Here is a 13,650-nt window from a genome sequence, read left to right as displayed (position 1 = left end):
ACCGTGAGCCAAAGGCAGACAGATGCTCAATCACTGAGCCACCCAAGTGCCCCTGATTTGCTTTTCATTTATTTATTTTTAAATTTAAATTCAACAAATTAATAGATGTTTCAGAGAAAGAGATCAGTGATTCATCAGTCTTATATATAATACCCAGGGCTCATTACATCACACACCCTCCTTAATGCCCATCATCTAATTACCCCATCCCTCAGCCACCTCCCCTCCAGCAATCCTTAGTTTGTTTCCTACAGTTAAGAGTCTCCTATGGTTTGTCTCCTCCTCTGATTTCGTCTTGTTTTATTTTTTTCCCTCTCTTTCCCTCTGGTCCTGTTTGTTTCTTAAATTCCACATGTCTTTCTCTGATTCACTTATTTCTCTTAGCATTATACCCTCTAGTTCCATCCATGTCATTGCAAATGGTGAGTTATCATTTCTTGATGGCTGAGTAGTATTCCACTGTGTGTGTGTGTGTGTGTGTGTGTGTGTGTGTGTGTGTGTGTGTGTATGTATAGCCACAGACCACATCTCCTTTATCCATTCATCTGCTGATGGACATCTGGGCTCTTCCCACAGTTTGGCTATTATGGACATTGCTGCTGTAAACACTGGGGTGCAGGTGCCCCTTTGCTACATTTGTATCTTTGGGATAAATCCCTATTAGTATAATTCCTGGGTCTTAGGGTAGCTCTATTTTCAAATTTTTGAAGAACCTCCATATGTTTTCCAGAGTGGCTGTACTAGCTTGCATTCCCACCAACAGTGTAAGAGAAGATTTCCCTTCCTCCACATCTTCACCAACATGTCATTTTCTTCTTAATGTTAGATTTCCTTTTCATTTTATTTTAGCTGCATTTTCTAGCATTGTATATAAATAAAATTATGCAATATAGACTTTCTTATTTATCTAGGTTCTTTCACTAGATATAATTGAGACTCATCCATGTTGTTAGGCTCAAAAATTTTTATTCTTTTTTATTGCTAAGTACTATTCCATTGTATAAATATACCAGAATGTGTTTATCATTTAACTGTTTATTTCCAGTTTGAGGCTATTACACATAAAGCTTCTATGAACATTTATGTAAAATCTTTATTTGGACACACATGGAGGTTCTTACTAGTTTCATTGCTTATTATAAGTGTCCTTTTATGGCCACAAAAAGATCACTGTTTTACCTTAGTAGTTTATGTAAAATAGGTGATCAACTGTTTACAGATCTTGTGGTCTTAGAGATTCACATGCTACTTAAGAGGCTGAGGCTGTGTGCATTCTGTAACTGTAATAATGGCCTAACACAGAGAGAAGCCATTTAAAAAATATTGAATAAACGTTTATGACTTATGGTGCTTATTTCTGGAATAAGCATACTCTTTTATATTGAACTACATTATTTATGAAAGTATAATTGCAAATGGTGAATAATAAAACTTGAAATAAAATATATGAAGCTAAAAGTTTAACATATACAACATCCAAATATTTTATAGAAAACCTTTTAATATAACTGGTTTAAGAACAGAAGAGCCATAAAACAAAAAAACCAGGAGAGTCATAACTCAAAACCTTCATGCTAAAACTACACAGAAAATGTTTGAGTGAACTAGTGAAAATTCCAACTCAATTATTTCTCTCTCTAGAAATTTAAGTTAAATTAAGATGTTTTTCACTCTTTTTTTAGAATCACTTTTTCTTTACAAATATTATAGTACAATTTTAAATTTTGTTCTAAAGCAAAAAAAAAATCTGTAATCTGTAGTTTTCTATGAGGGGAAGTATACACTTTTCAGAATGGATTCAGATGAGTACTCATTTTTTGAGAACATGCTTTTACTCTCTCTGAACACTAATAAAAGTATATGTGATCTTTAATTTGATGACGGTTTATTTCCCCCGGGTCTTCCTTAAGTGTTTATTAAATTTTCAGGAAGAATTTCAAATAGATTGCTGTAACTGAGCTATAAAAATAAATCATTTAACTTTTATTATAACTGGCCATTTTTTAATCAAACAAAGATTTTAAGCATTTTACTACATAAAGAAATACTTTCTAGTTCAGAGCTTAAGAGACTGAGATTTACCCGGATTTAATAAATCCATTAAATTGGTAACACTAAACTATTAGAATTTCACCTCATTGCTGGTAGCCACAGTCATGCTGATCATTAATTTTTTTAAAGATTTTATTTATTTATTCATAGAGACAGAGAGAGAGAGAGAGAGGCAGAGACACAGGCAGAGGGAGAAGCAGGCATCATACAGAGAGCCTGACGTGGGACTCGATCCAAGGTCTCCAGGATCACGCCCTGGGCTGCAGGCGGCGCTAAACCGCTGTGCCACCGGGGCTGCCCTGATTATTAATTTCTACATTAAGGGAAGTAAGTTAATATAGAGTAATTCACCAGTGTCATTATCTCACTCTGGGCTCACAATTCTGAGAAAGGAGTTTTAAAAATGCAGTTACAAATGAGGAAACCAAATGTTAAATTAACTTGCCCGTCCGTAGTCCTTATAAAGAATAAAATCAGGATTTGAACAGAGGTCTATTTGACTATAAAATTCAAATTCCTAGTCTCTTCTCCCTGTCCCATCATGTTGCCACGCATAAGGATTCAATCACAGTACATTAAGAGTATCACCTGTTGACATCAATTCATTATTACTAGAAAGCAAGCTTGAAGAAAGGATAGGTCTTAGTCACTCTTTTGGATCCTTACAAGAGCAAGTTAAATTCAAGTCAGTTTTAGCCAATTAGCATTTAAAGAGTTTTTTTCTTCCCTAAAGAGTTTTTAAGCACTCACATCGAGTACTCAAGAGTTCCAATGTGTTTGCTTTAAAATATGTACACAACTTCAGTGGCTTTACCCAACTGGCCTTTTGCACTGATGCCAAAGTGAAACGTGTCCCATTATGGAATGAGCCATGTCTTTCCCCATCCCCCCAATATGTTGAGGTCTTGACCCCCAGTACCTGAAAATACTACCTTATTTGGAAACAAGCTCTTTACAAAGGTAATCAAGTTAAAATGAGGTAATTAGGATGTCCTTATATAAAGGGGATATTTGAAGACACACAGGAAGAACACCAAGTGAAGACTGGAGACCTATTGCCACAAGCATGGCACTAACAGAAGGAAAGATAGTGGCATAGAATAGATCCTTCTCTCAGAAGGAACCAACTCTGCCAACAATTTGATTTTGGACTTCATTTAACTACAGTAAATTTTAATGGACTCACATTTCAACTAAAAGGCAGAACAGGATTAAAAAAGCAAGCCCAACTGTATGCTCTTTTTTAAGAAATAAAAGGACACAAGTATGTTAGAAGATATACCAGATAAGCAATAAGGATAGGTAGGCTGACGTTCTCTATTTTTGCTTTTTATTTATTTATTTTACAGAGAAAGAGAGTGAGCAGGGAGAGGGACAGACTCGCACTGAGCACGAAGCCCCATGCAGGGTTCCATCCCAGGACCCTGAGATCCTGACCCTGCTCCAAAACCAAGAGTCAACTGCTTAGCTGACTGAGCCACTCAGGCACCCCAAGGAGTTTTTTTTTTTAAGATTTTATTTTTTTATTTGAGAAGGAGTGAGCCAGAGAGAACTTGAGCAGGAGGAGGGGGAGAGGCAGAGGGAGGGGCAGACTCCCCGCGGCGCAGGGAGCCCAACACAGGGCTACAGCCCAGGGAACCAGGATCAGGACTTAGTGGAAGACAGATGCTTAACTGACTGAGCCCCCAGGTGCCCCCCAGGAGTGCTCTATTTTTAATATCAGATAGACTCAAGAGAAAAATATTACCAGAGATACAAAGATGTATAATAGCAAGAAATGTGTGTGCACCTAAAAACAATGCTTTAAAATACAAGAAGTAAACACCGACAGAGCTAAGGAAACAGACAACACACAATAATGCTCCAGAACTTTTACTGACCCTCTCAATAACTGATAGAACTAGGTCCTCCCCCACCAAGAAAAGTCACTAAAGACATGAAAGATCTGAACACCACCATTGACCACCTTGTCCTGATATTTACAGTGGAGATACACATCCTTTTCAAGTACAAAGTATGCTCATCAAGACAGATATGCTGCACCATTAAGACCCCTCTAAACAAATTTTAAAGGAGTGAATGCACACAGAAAACGTTCTCTCGCCACACACGGACAATTAGAAATCATTGAGTTATTAAGACAACCCCAAATACTTGGAAATAGAATACTGAAATAATCCACAGGTTGACTGAAGGAATCAACAAGGGAAAGTGGAAAGCATTTTTAACTTAGTATAATTAAAATACATTATTAACATTTGTGGGATGCTGCTAAAGTGGTGCTTAGGGTAAAATTGATAGCTTTCAATACACATATTAGAAAAGAATATAGGCCTAAAAATCAAAGGCCTATCACCACAAGCCCTACCACTTCACATCCATTAGGATGGCTCCTATTAAATAAAACAAAAAACCAAATACATACAGAAAAAAGCGCTAGTGAGGATGTGGAGGAAAAAAATCCTTGTGTACTCTTGGTGTGAATGTAAGTACAGCCATTGTGGAAAACAGTATGGGTGGGGTTCTTCAAAAACTTAAAAAATAGAATATCATATGATCCAGCAATTCTATTTCTGGATATATACCCCAAAGAATTGAAAACAGGGACATGAACATATATTTGTACACAAATATCCATAGGACCATTACTGACAATAGCCAAAAGGTAGAGATACTCCAAGTGTTCACCAAAAGAAGATAAAATATGATACACACATACAATGGCATATTATTTAGCCTTAAAAATGAAGGAAATTCTGGTATGCATTACAATATGGGTAAATTCTGAGGACACTATGCTAAATGAAATAAACCAGTTACAAAAGGACATTCATTGTCTAATGCTAATAATATAAGGTTTCTAGGGCAAATTCACAGACTACAAAGTACAAGGGTGGCTGCCAGGGAAAAAGAGGGGAATGGGGAGTTATTGTTTAATGGGTCCTGAGTTACAGTCCTGCAAGATGAAAAGAATTCTAAAGATGAATGATGATGATGGTTGCATAAGATTGTGAATGTATTTTATGCCACTGAACTGTACACTTAAAAACAGTTAAGGTAATAAATTTTTTAAAATGTGTTTCACAATAATTTAAAAAAATCAGTGGCCTAGACATCTACTTTAAGAAGCCAGAAAGAGTGCAAGGCAAATTCAAAATAAATAGAAGGAAGTAAAGCACAGACATAAAGTGAATAATAGACCATAGAACAAATTAAAGCCAAACAGGTTCTTTAAAGAGGATCTTACCTAGAATGCAAAATTGTTAAGCTTTTAAGCTAGAATGATTAAGGAAAACAAGAGGGGGAAAAAGAGGGTGAGAGGTAGCAAAAAGAAAACCTGGAAAAGAGATATTCAAAAGGAACAGGGTAGTAGAATGTTCCAGAAACCAAGAGTGCAGAGTATTTCAAGGAGTGGATGTCAGTGTCAAATGCTGCTGATAGGTCAAATAAGATATAAACTACTCTATTTGATTTAGCCACAAAGAATTACTGATGACATTATAATAGCACATAGTAGAATCAGACTGCAATAGACAAAGATGGAAGAGTGTACAGAAATGAGGAAGTGAAAACTGTAAGTATAGACAATTCAATCTGAAGAAGACAGCTTCTAAAGATAGAGCAAGGGAGTTAGCTGGAGGGAAATTAGGGCTCAAGGGAGGATACTGGTATTTTTATAGAATGGGAAAAACTAAAGAATGTTTTCCCCCCAGATATATTGTTTTTATTATAGTAAAATAGAGAATGTTTTGACAGTGGTTGGAAGACTCAGAGAAGGAGGAAAAGTTAAATACAGGGAACACAATGATAACAGACGGCACAAGGTTCCAGGATACGGAGAAACTGGATTCAGTGCATGAGTAAAAAAAAAAAAAATTAGCCTGAAACAGGAGACCCAGTGATAGGAAGAAAGAGAAAAGGAAGGGTGCAGTTAAAGTGAAGTTTATAGGTGGGTGGTGACAAGTAGTGAGAGTTCTTGTCTGATAGCTGTGGCTTTTATGTTATTTCTCTTTGAAACTACAGGTAGAGGCAGACTGCTGAGAAGAGAGGAGATAAAGTACAATTCTGAGGAAAAATGAAACATGAGAAACCTGTGGAGGAAAAAAAAAAAACCAGAAGGATGACTAGGAGGTACCTAAATAAAATTGGGAGACCACAAATTTGTAGTGGCAATAATCTATGGCTTTTGAGTTTTATCTCAATAAACTGCCAAAAAAAGAATGGCTTTGAACTAGTTTTTTAAGAAGAACGATAATTATTAGTTAATATTTATATGGTACTCGATATATACCAAGCATTGTTCTAAATACTTTTTACAAATAAATAATTTAATTTTCACACAATCCTGGGATAGGTGTCACTTGGTAACTTCATTTTACCAGTAAGGAAAACAAAACACAAAGAAGTTGAGGAAACTGGCCCAAGACCACACAACCAGTAAGTAGGAGTCATGATCTGAACCCAGTCTGTGCTCTTAACACTATGCTGTACTGGCTCTCAAAGTAAAGCCAAGTAAACCTAGTTGAAGGAAGCAGAAGGAAATGAGGAAGAAACAAAAAACAAAGAGAGGCAGTGATTCTTGTAAATACAAATAATTCTCATAAAGGTATGGTTTGTATAGTTTTATATGGCATGCAAAAGGCATCAAAAATAAAAGCTACAGTGCTCATACAATAATAGAAAGCCACAAAAAAGAAAATGAGCAATGTTGGAAGATCCAAAGCAAGAAAGGAGAGAAGCAAAGAGCCAAAAAAAAAAAAAAAAGGGGGGGGGGGGGAATAGAGGTAGTCAATGTAAAAAGAAGAAAAAGATAGAAGTGCAAGAAGACATACAACACACACACAACCAGTACACAACACCAGTAAAAGGGAAAAATGAAATGGAAGCAAACAAGTATGTCTAGTCCTGAAAACTTACATTTTATTTTTGTTTAGAGCAAGGATTTCTGTTTTATCAAAAAACACAAATACAATATTTAATAGAGACTAGTGCTAAATATGCTTGCTTGTGCTTGGTAAGAGTAGATGAGGATCAGACATTTAGCAGGTTAAGATCTGAATTAAGAGGAAATCATTTAATAAAGAGTATCTAAAGTTGTTTCAGAAGCCAGCGGGGTATAAGTTCCACAAAATCCTGATTCCAGAGATTCACGTCTTGGTTATATGCTACCCCAAGATGTCTATAGCTGAATGTATCAAAAACAATCGAAACCAAATGATAGCAAATTCCCTCAACATACAGAAATATAAACATTTTAATAGCTGTAGGATAGCAATACAGAATACTGAAATTACAAACGAGGCATAAAACATATTTAAGTTTTTAAAGCTATACCAAAAAATTATTAAAATAGAAGAATATTCAATGAGGAAACAAGGGCAATACTGCTCCCCAAGAGTGAAACATTAGTAAATTTCATCTACCAATTTTCAGTATTCTGAATTACCAATATGAAATACCACAATGATAGAAGTGATTTACTCCAGAATCAGTTATGTAAAAATGTCCTAAGATCACCCTTGGCACTAATAATATTAGTGAAGAAATTAATCTAATAGTCATATGCCCTTCAAGCAGGAGCATAATATAAATCTAATGTACACAATCACTATTTTAGATGCAGTGACTAAGAATCTAGAGATTTCCGGCTCATTGCCTAAAATGGGGTGACACATTTCTAATATGAAGAACAAAGAAAACTAATGTGGCTTTCAGTTTACCAGGGGATAAATTTCCCCCAATCATTCTTAGCTACACGGAGAACTATCTGTTTTTATCATCGATGGGGAGCATTCAAAGTAAAAAATATCCCATATAGCTTCTATGAAAAGTATGCTCATGAGCTGTCTACAGAACATCAGAAAACCACGGGGGGGGGTGGGGGAGGGAGGGGAATGTGTGTGTGTGTGTACATACCATACATACATTTGTATATGTAATATTTACAAAGATACTAAAAAATTATACCTGGAAGGGGCCTAATTAATTAGGGGCCCTCTAACTAATGAAGGAAAACCCTTTAATAACAGTCTTTGACTCTAGACCGTTTTCAGCGACAAGTTTTATCCTTACAGGGAGGGCTAGGAAGACTTACTAAAAATTTAAGAGAGTCACTGTAGGCATGTTACTGGTTTCTATGCAGCTATCAATAATGTTTTATAATAACAGTATATTGTTAATCACTCCTATGGAGGAAAATTTAAAGCATTTTACTGGTGAATATCTGCATTACCACACCTAGATTCCCCATTCACACCTAGATACCCAATTAACATTATACTTTTTTTTATCACATATCTATCCATCAACCAATCACCCTGAATTTTGATGCGTATTAAAGATTTTCTCCATTTATTGAGAGACCACGTAGAGGGGAGAGGGAGAGAGAGAATCCCAGACTCTGCTGAGCAGGGCTCAATCCCAAGACCCCAAGACGACTTGAGGTGAAATCAAGAGACTGAAGCTCAACTAAATGAGCCACCCAGGTGCTCTGATGCTCTACTATTTAAATGCCTATTAAAATGGTATCTAAATGCAGTTTCTGAAGCAAAGTCCGATATACTAAGGATGTGTAATAGATGTGACAAGCACTTGGGGCTCTCAGCATACCATCTTCAGTGGTGCTACAGAACAAGTATCAGTCATGTACATGCCTTAATTCATGGCGAATGAAATATATTTTATTACCCATTATATTTAGCTATGAGGTGTACTGAAGTAGTAAAATGCTAATTCTGAAGACAGATTTGAGTTTGAAACCTGGATTATCAGTTATTATCAGAACAAGTATCAGTCATGTACATGCCTTAATTCATGGCGAATGAAATATATTTTATTACCCATTATATTTAGCTATGAGGTGTACTGAAGTAGTAAAATGCTAATTCTGAAGACAGATTTGAGTTTGAAACCTGGATTATCAGTTTCCTTACTTGAAAAATAAGTTAGCAGCAGCAAAGTTAATGTGAAATTTAAATGAGATGCTGTAAACAATGTCTAGTACAATGCTGGCTTTTTGAAATGGCTCAACAAATGTTAGCAATAATTTTTAGTGTATTTTCCCATTCAGTCTACCACAATAGGCTCTACCTGCTGTGTGGTTACACATACTTATGCAACTGTTCATGGCATTTCCCCCTTTACTTTATGTGTTCTAACAATATTGGGAAATCTATACTGAGATTAAAGAGAGAATAAGAGTGAATGGGTCCAAAGCACATGCATTCTCCATTTTCCCAGTCCATTCTGTTACCAAAAGCAATGATAGTATACACAGAGGAAAACAAACTGGCCACATCTTTTGCTTTCTATAGCACCCGGGTGATTGACGACTGAGATAAACTGCATAACTGCACTGTCCCAACACCCAGCCTACCTGGGAATCTGACCATGAGGCAGGACGGGATCCCTAGGGACACCAGCCCCCTGAGCTACTCTGGGCCCTTGGGGAAAGGGTACCTGGGAGAAGGTGGGGAATTACACGGTTTCAGAAGAAGAGATGACACACAGGCCATTCCCAAAGAGGTAGACCCATGACTGTCATGCAAATATAGAATGAATACATGTCATAGAGTTTATCCAATTCATTAATTAATGAGGGAAAGACATTAAAACTGCTACAAATGAGGATCCCCGGCTGGCTCAGAGGTTTAGTACCTGCCTTAGGCCCAGGGCGTGATTCTGGAGACCCGGGATGGATTCTGGCATCCGGGCTCCCTGCATGGAGCCTGCTTCTTCCTCTGCCTATGTCTCTGCCTCTCTCTCTCTGTCTCTCATGAATGAATAAATAAAATCTTTAAAAAATAATAAAATAAAACTTCCACCGTCTACATACCTCTTTAAAGACATGATTTTTCAAGTAAAGATTGCAAAAGCAAGCTTGAAACCTACTTTCCGCTCACCTTGAAAGATTAGTCTTAATGCCTTCTCTTTGCCAGAGGAATCAGAATCTAACTGCAAAATTTAAAATTACTCCTACATCACTTCAAGGAAGTAACATACTTTGTCTACTGCTAAGCCTTCTGCAATTAAGATATATGAGAATACATTAGATACTAAAGGGTATGGCAAAGATAAAGAATATTTCATCTTAAAAATTAATTTGGGTGAGGCATCTTTAACATACTTTTAAAAATTATTTTTGAGTCATGTATTGAACGATATATTTGACATATTCAAAAATAGAAAACAAAAAAAACCAGAGAAAACCCCAAAATTATAAATAAAACCAATGAATTGTATCAAATTGACAGTTTAACTAAACAGAAAAGTATTTCAAGTGACTTCTGAATACCATAAGTACTCTGATTACACACTCTTCATATCATATACTCTAAGGACAAAAATAAATGCAAAGAACTCTTAAACTTTACTGGGAAGTTTACGGATAGTAGGATATTGTTATGGTGATTTTGAAATGATTCTACGTATACAGTAGGATAATTAAGTATGTTAATTTTATCAGGCACTAAGATTTTCATTTAAGACAAGAGACAAATTTAAAATCAAAGAAGTTAATGAGGGACGCCTGGGTGGCTCAGAGGTTGAGCACCTGCCTTCCGCCCAGGGCGTGATCCTGGAGCCGGGTCCACAGGTCCACATCGGTCCACATCGGGCTCCCTGCAAGGGCGCCTGCTTCTCCCTCTGCCTGTGTCTCTGCCTTTCTCTCTCTCTCTGTCTCTCATAAATAAAATATTTTTTAAAAAAGTTAAGTGAAAAGTCTGCTATGTTAAATCTAAATTCGATATATCACTATGAACTTATGATTCAACAAACAAGCAAAAACCCATGTTTTAGTTCTCTCCTCTGAAAGGGCCTTGAAGCAATGACACTCCAGCAGCAAATGACTATGTCAACATCCTGATCTTGGTTTTTATATACCATTTCTTATTAAAAAAAAAAAAAAACAAAAAAACCCCCAAGACTCCTTACATAAACAGTCCATTCCAGATCTAGAGCAAAGAAAGTAACATGGTAAGCCTAGGGTATGTTGTGCCAGAAAGTACTCCAAGAATGCTCCAATAGCAAGCAGAAGTATTTAACAACAACAACAACAACAACAACAACAACAACAACAAGACACAGGAGCCAGGTTGAAAGGGTTCCTATTCAAATCTGGGACAATCTGGTCAAAAAGAAAATTACTGTAATGGTCATTTAAAAAAAATGAATAAATACATTAAAACCCATGAGTCTATAGTGTATCCTGCAAAAAAACAAAAAAAAAAAAAAAAAAGAAAAAATCTCATTTGCCACCATTGAAGGTAACTATTTCTCCAATCCTTTCTCTGAATATTGATAATCAAAGGGAAGAAATTAAGCATTTACTCTGCATTGTTTAGGAGGAACTTTAGTTTACCCCTAGTTAATGAAGGAAATCTTTTTTACAGAAAATCTCCAGTAAAACTGGCTTAATCAAGAGTCACCAAGGAGTGCTAAAATCACTAAACAGAAAGTAGCCAGAAACAAGATATTTGCTTGGTGTCAAAGTATTATCCCAAGATCACATACAAATCAAAGGGTAAAACACCCTTATAGCAGATTTGGTAGTCACCGCTTCAGTGGTCATTTGGCATTACCAACAGTGTAGCAATCTGACATTATATACCTGTTCATGAAGCAATGAAAAGTACACAGTATCACCTATTCAATATTCTTGCTAAAGAAAGTTTTACTACCTCAAGCTAATCAAGTTTTTCCTTAGATCTAACGTCCAGTAACAGAAAAGTCAAGGAGCTAGGGGAATAAATTAAATACCACTATGAGGAAATAGACAAGTCTAGAATGTGGGAGCATTCTAAAAGACAAGTGGTTTGGCCAAGTGTCAGAAAAAAAAAAAGGTGATGGGTATTATTTTTAAAAGGGGACTAAAGGCATAATGGTCAAATGCAATAATCTGGTAAATTTTCTCAAGGAGATTTTAGAATAAAGAGGAAATTTGCATATGGATTAATTTAGAAAGGTGTAGATAATGACGTTGAGGAGAAGTATGTCCTTTATTTTTAGGAAATGCATGCTGAAATTAGTCGAGGGTCCCCATGTTTGCAACTTACTTTCAAATGGTTAAAGAGAGACACTAAAAGGGAGGAGTGAGGGGGAAACAACCTTACTCACTCCATCTACATAGTGAAATATTCATTATTTCTCAATTTCATGAGACAAATCTTTCGTAATAAAAGTGTCCCTGTGCTGAGCGGCAAAGCAGAAACATTACCCACCTTGGAATTCTATCTGGGTACAGATTTCACTTCTAGCTGTGTGATCTGTTCACCTAGACAAAATTCAAGGAATAACGTCTAAGTAATCAGGTTGCTCTGAGAATTAAATAAGACCACATATGCGAGATGCCCGTGTTGCACAAAATAAGTAAATCTGGTTTCCGCAATCGATGAGTGCTATCGTCCTAAAAAAACACAAAAGGCTACGGGAAAAAAAACATCCCTTTGGTGATTTTCACATTGCGTGATAAGGAAACTCCACTAGGCACGATGAAATATTATTAATGCACTGGCAATGCGAAGCAATGAGGGGAGTGAAGATTTATATGGTGCTTTTCATGATTATTATTTTCTTAAACCCAATAATTCTAACTCCAAGCCCAGGCCAATGGGAATCAGAAATTTTTTACCTGGCCAGACTATCTGCCCTCCTACCACACCGATTAGTGCGTTTAGGGTATTACCAGTCTATGTCCCAACACACCAACCTGTAAGAGAACAAGTGGGAAACCATTTCTTCCTGACCTCAACAGATTCAATCTACTTATACGGTGTAAAAGGAAAAAAAAAAACCCACAAACAAGTTAAGTTTTTGTCTTCATTCCTCCGAGTTCCAATCGAGTGCACAATGAAGATTCCGGGTGGGAGGCGCACGCAGAGCCCCTTGCATCACCTGTGCTGGAGGTGCCAGCTTCACCTGCAGGGAACTCCCCACCCCTTCCCCCCCCACCCCTTGGCTAGGCCGGCAGAAAGCGACTAGATACGCAGTGATCCTCAGGTAGGGAAGGAAAAGGGGTGTTTGTGTTATTCTTTTTTTTTTCCCCCAAGAGTGCCATCCTTTTCTTTGCAGCGGGGGAGGGAGGAGAGGGAGGTGGATGTGGGTGTGTGGGGGGGCAGGTCTGGGGCTCGCCAGGTGAGAGCAGGTGACTCCGCCGCCCCTGCGGGTTAGGGCGCGGGGCGAGCCGAGGACGGGGCGCCCGGCCGAGCGGGGGGACTGCTCCTAGCCGCCCCCCCAGGCTGGTCTCCTCCCTGCAGGAGCGGACGCCGCCGAGGGGGCCCGGGAGCCGGGGCTCCGCGTCCCGCGGCGCGGCCGGGCGGGGGGCGCACCTCCCCTCCCCTCCCCCCTCCTCCCCTCCCCCTCCCCCTCCCCGGTACCTGGGGGCGGCGGCGCCGGGGCCCGGAGGCCTGCTGCTCCTCCTCCCCGCCAGGCTGAGGCGGCGGCGGCGGCGGCGGCCCGGGGGGAGGGGGCGGAGCGCGGGCCCGCCGCCTCTCTCCTCCCCGGGAGCCGGGGGCCCCTACCTGGGGCCGCCGCGCCCGGGCCCGTGGGCGGCCTGCGGCCGGGGCATGGCGTGCCCGCGAGGGGCGCGAGCGCGAGGCGGCG

General features: G+C 38.6%; 1 protein-coding gene across 5 annotated transcripts in view; it reads right to left on the bottom strand.

The window, feature by feature from the left end:
* The window catches only part of ZBTB44 (zinc finger and BTB domain containing 44), a 62,521-nt gene extending 48,914 nt beyond the window's left edge, over nucleotides 1-13,607 (bottom strand). For 4 of the 5 annotated variants that reach the window (XM_072729318.1, XM_072729322.1, XM_072729320.1 and 1 more), the window contains exon 1: nucleotides 13,425-13,607. The gene's annotated coding sequence lies outside the window, so the exon portion shown is untranslated. Of the gene's footprint in view, nucleotides 1-12,269; nucleotides 12,323-13,424 lie in introns of all 5 variants that reach the window. The other variant, XM_072729319.1, reaches the window with a different exon arrangement.
* Nucleotides 13,608-13,650: the final 43 nt, after the last annotated feature.

This window comes from Vulpes vulpes, chromosome 12 (assembly GCF_048418805.1).
Source record: "Vulpes vulpes isolate BD-2025 chromosome 12, VulVul3, whole genome shotgun sequence".
NCBI lineage: Eukaryota > Metazoa > Chordata > Mammalia > Carnivora > Canidae > Vulpes > Vulpes vulpes.
Note: the sequence above shows the minus strand (reverse complement) of the source record. Positions and strands in the feature narration are given on the sequence as shown.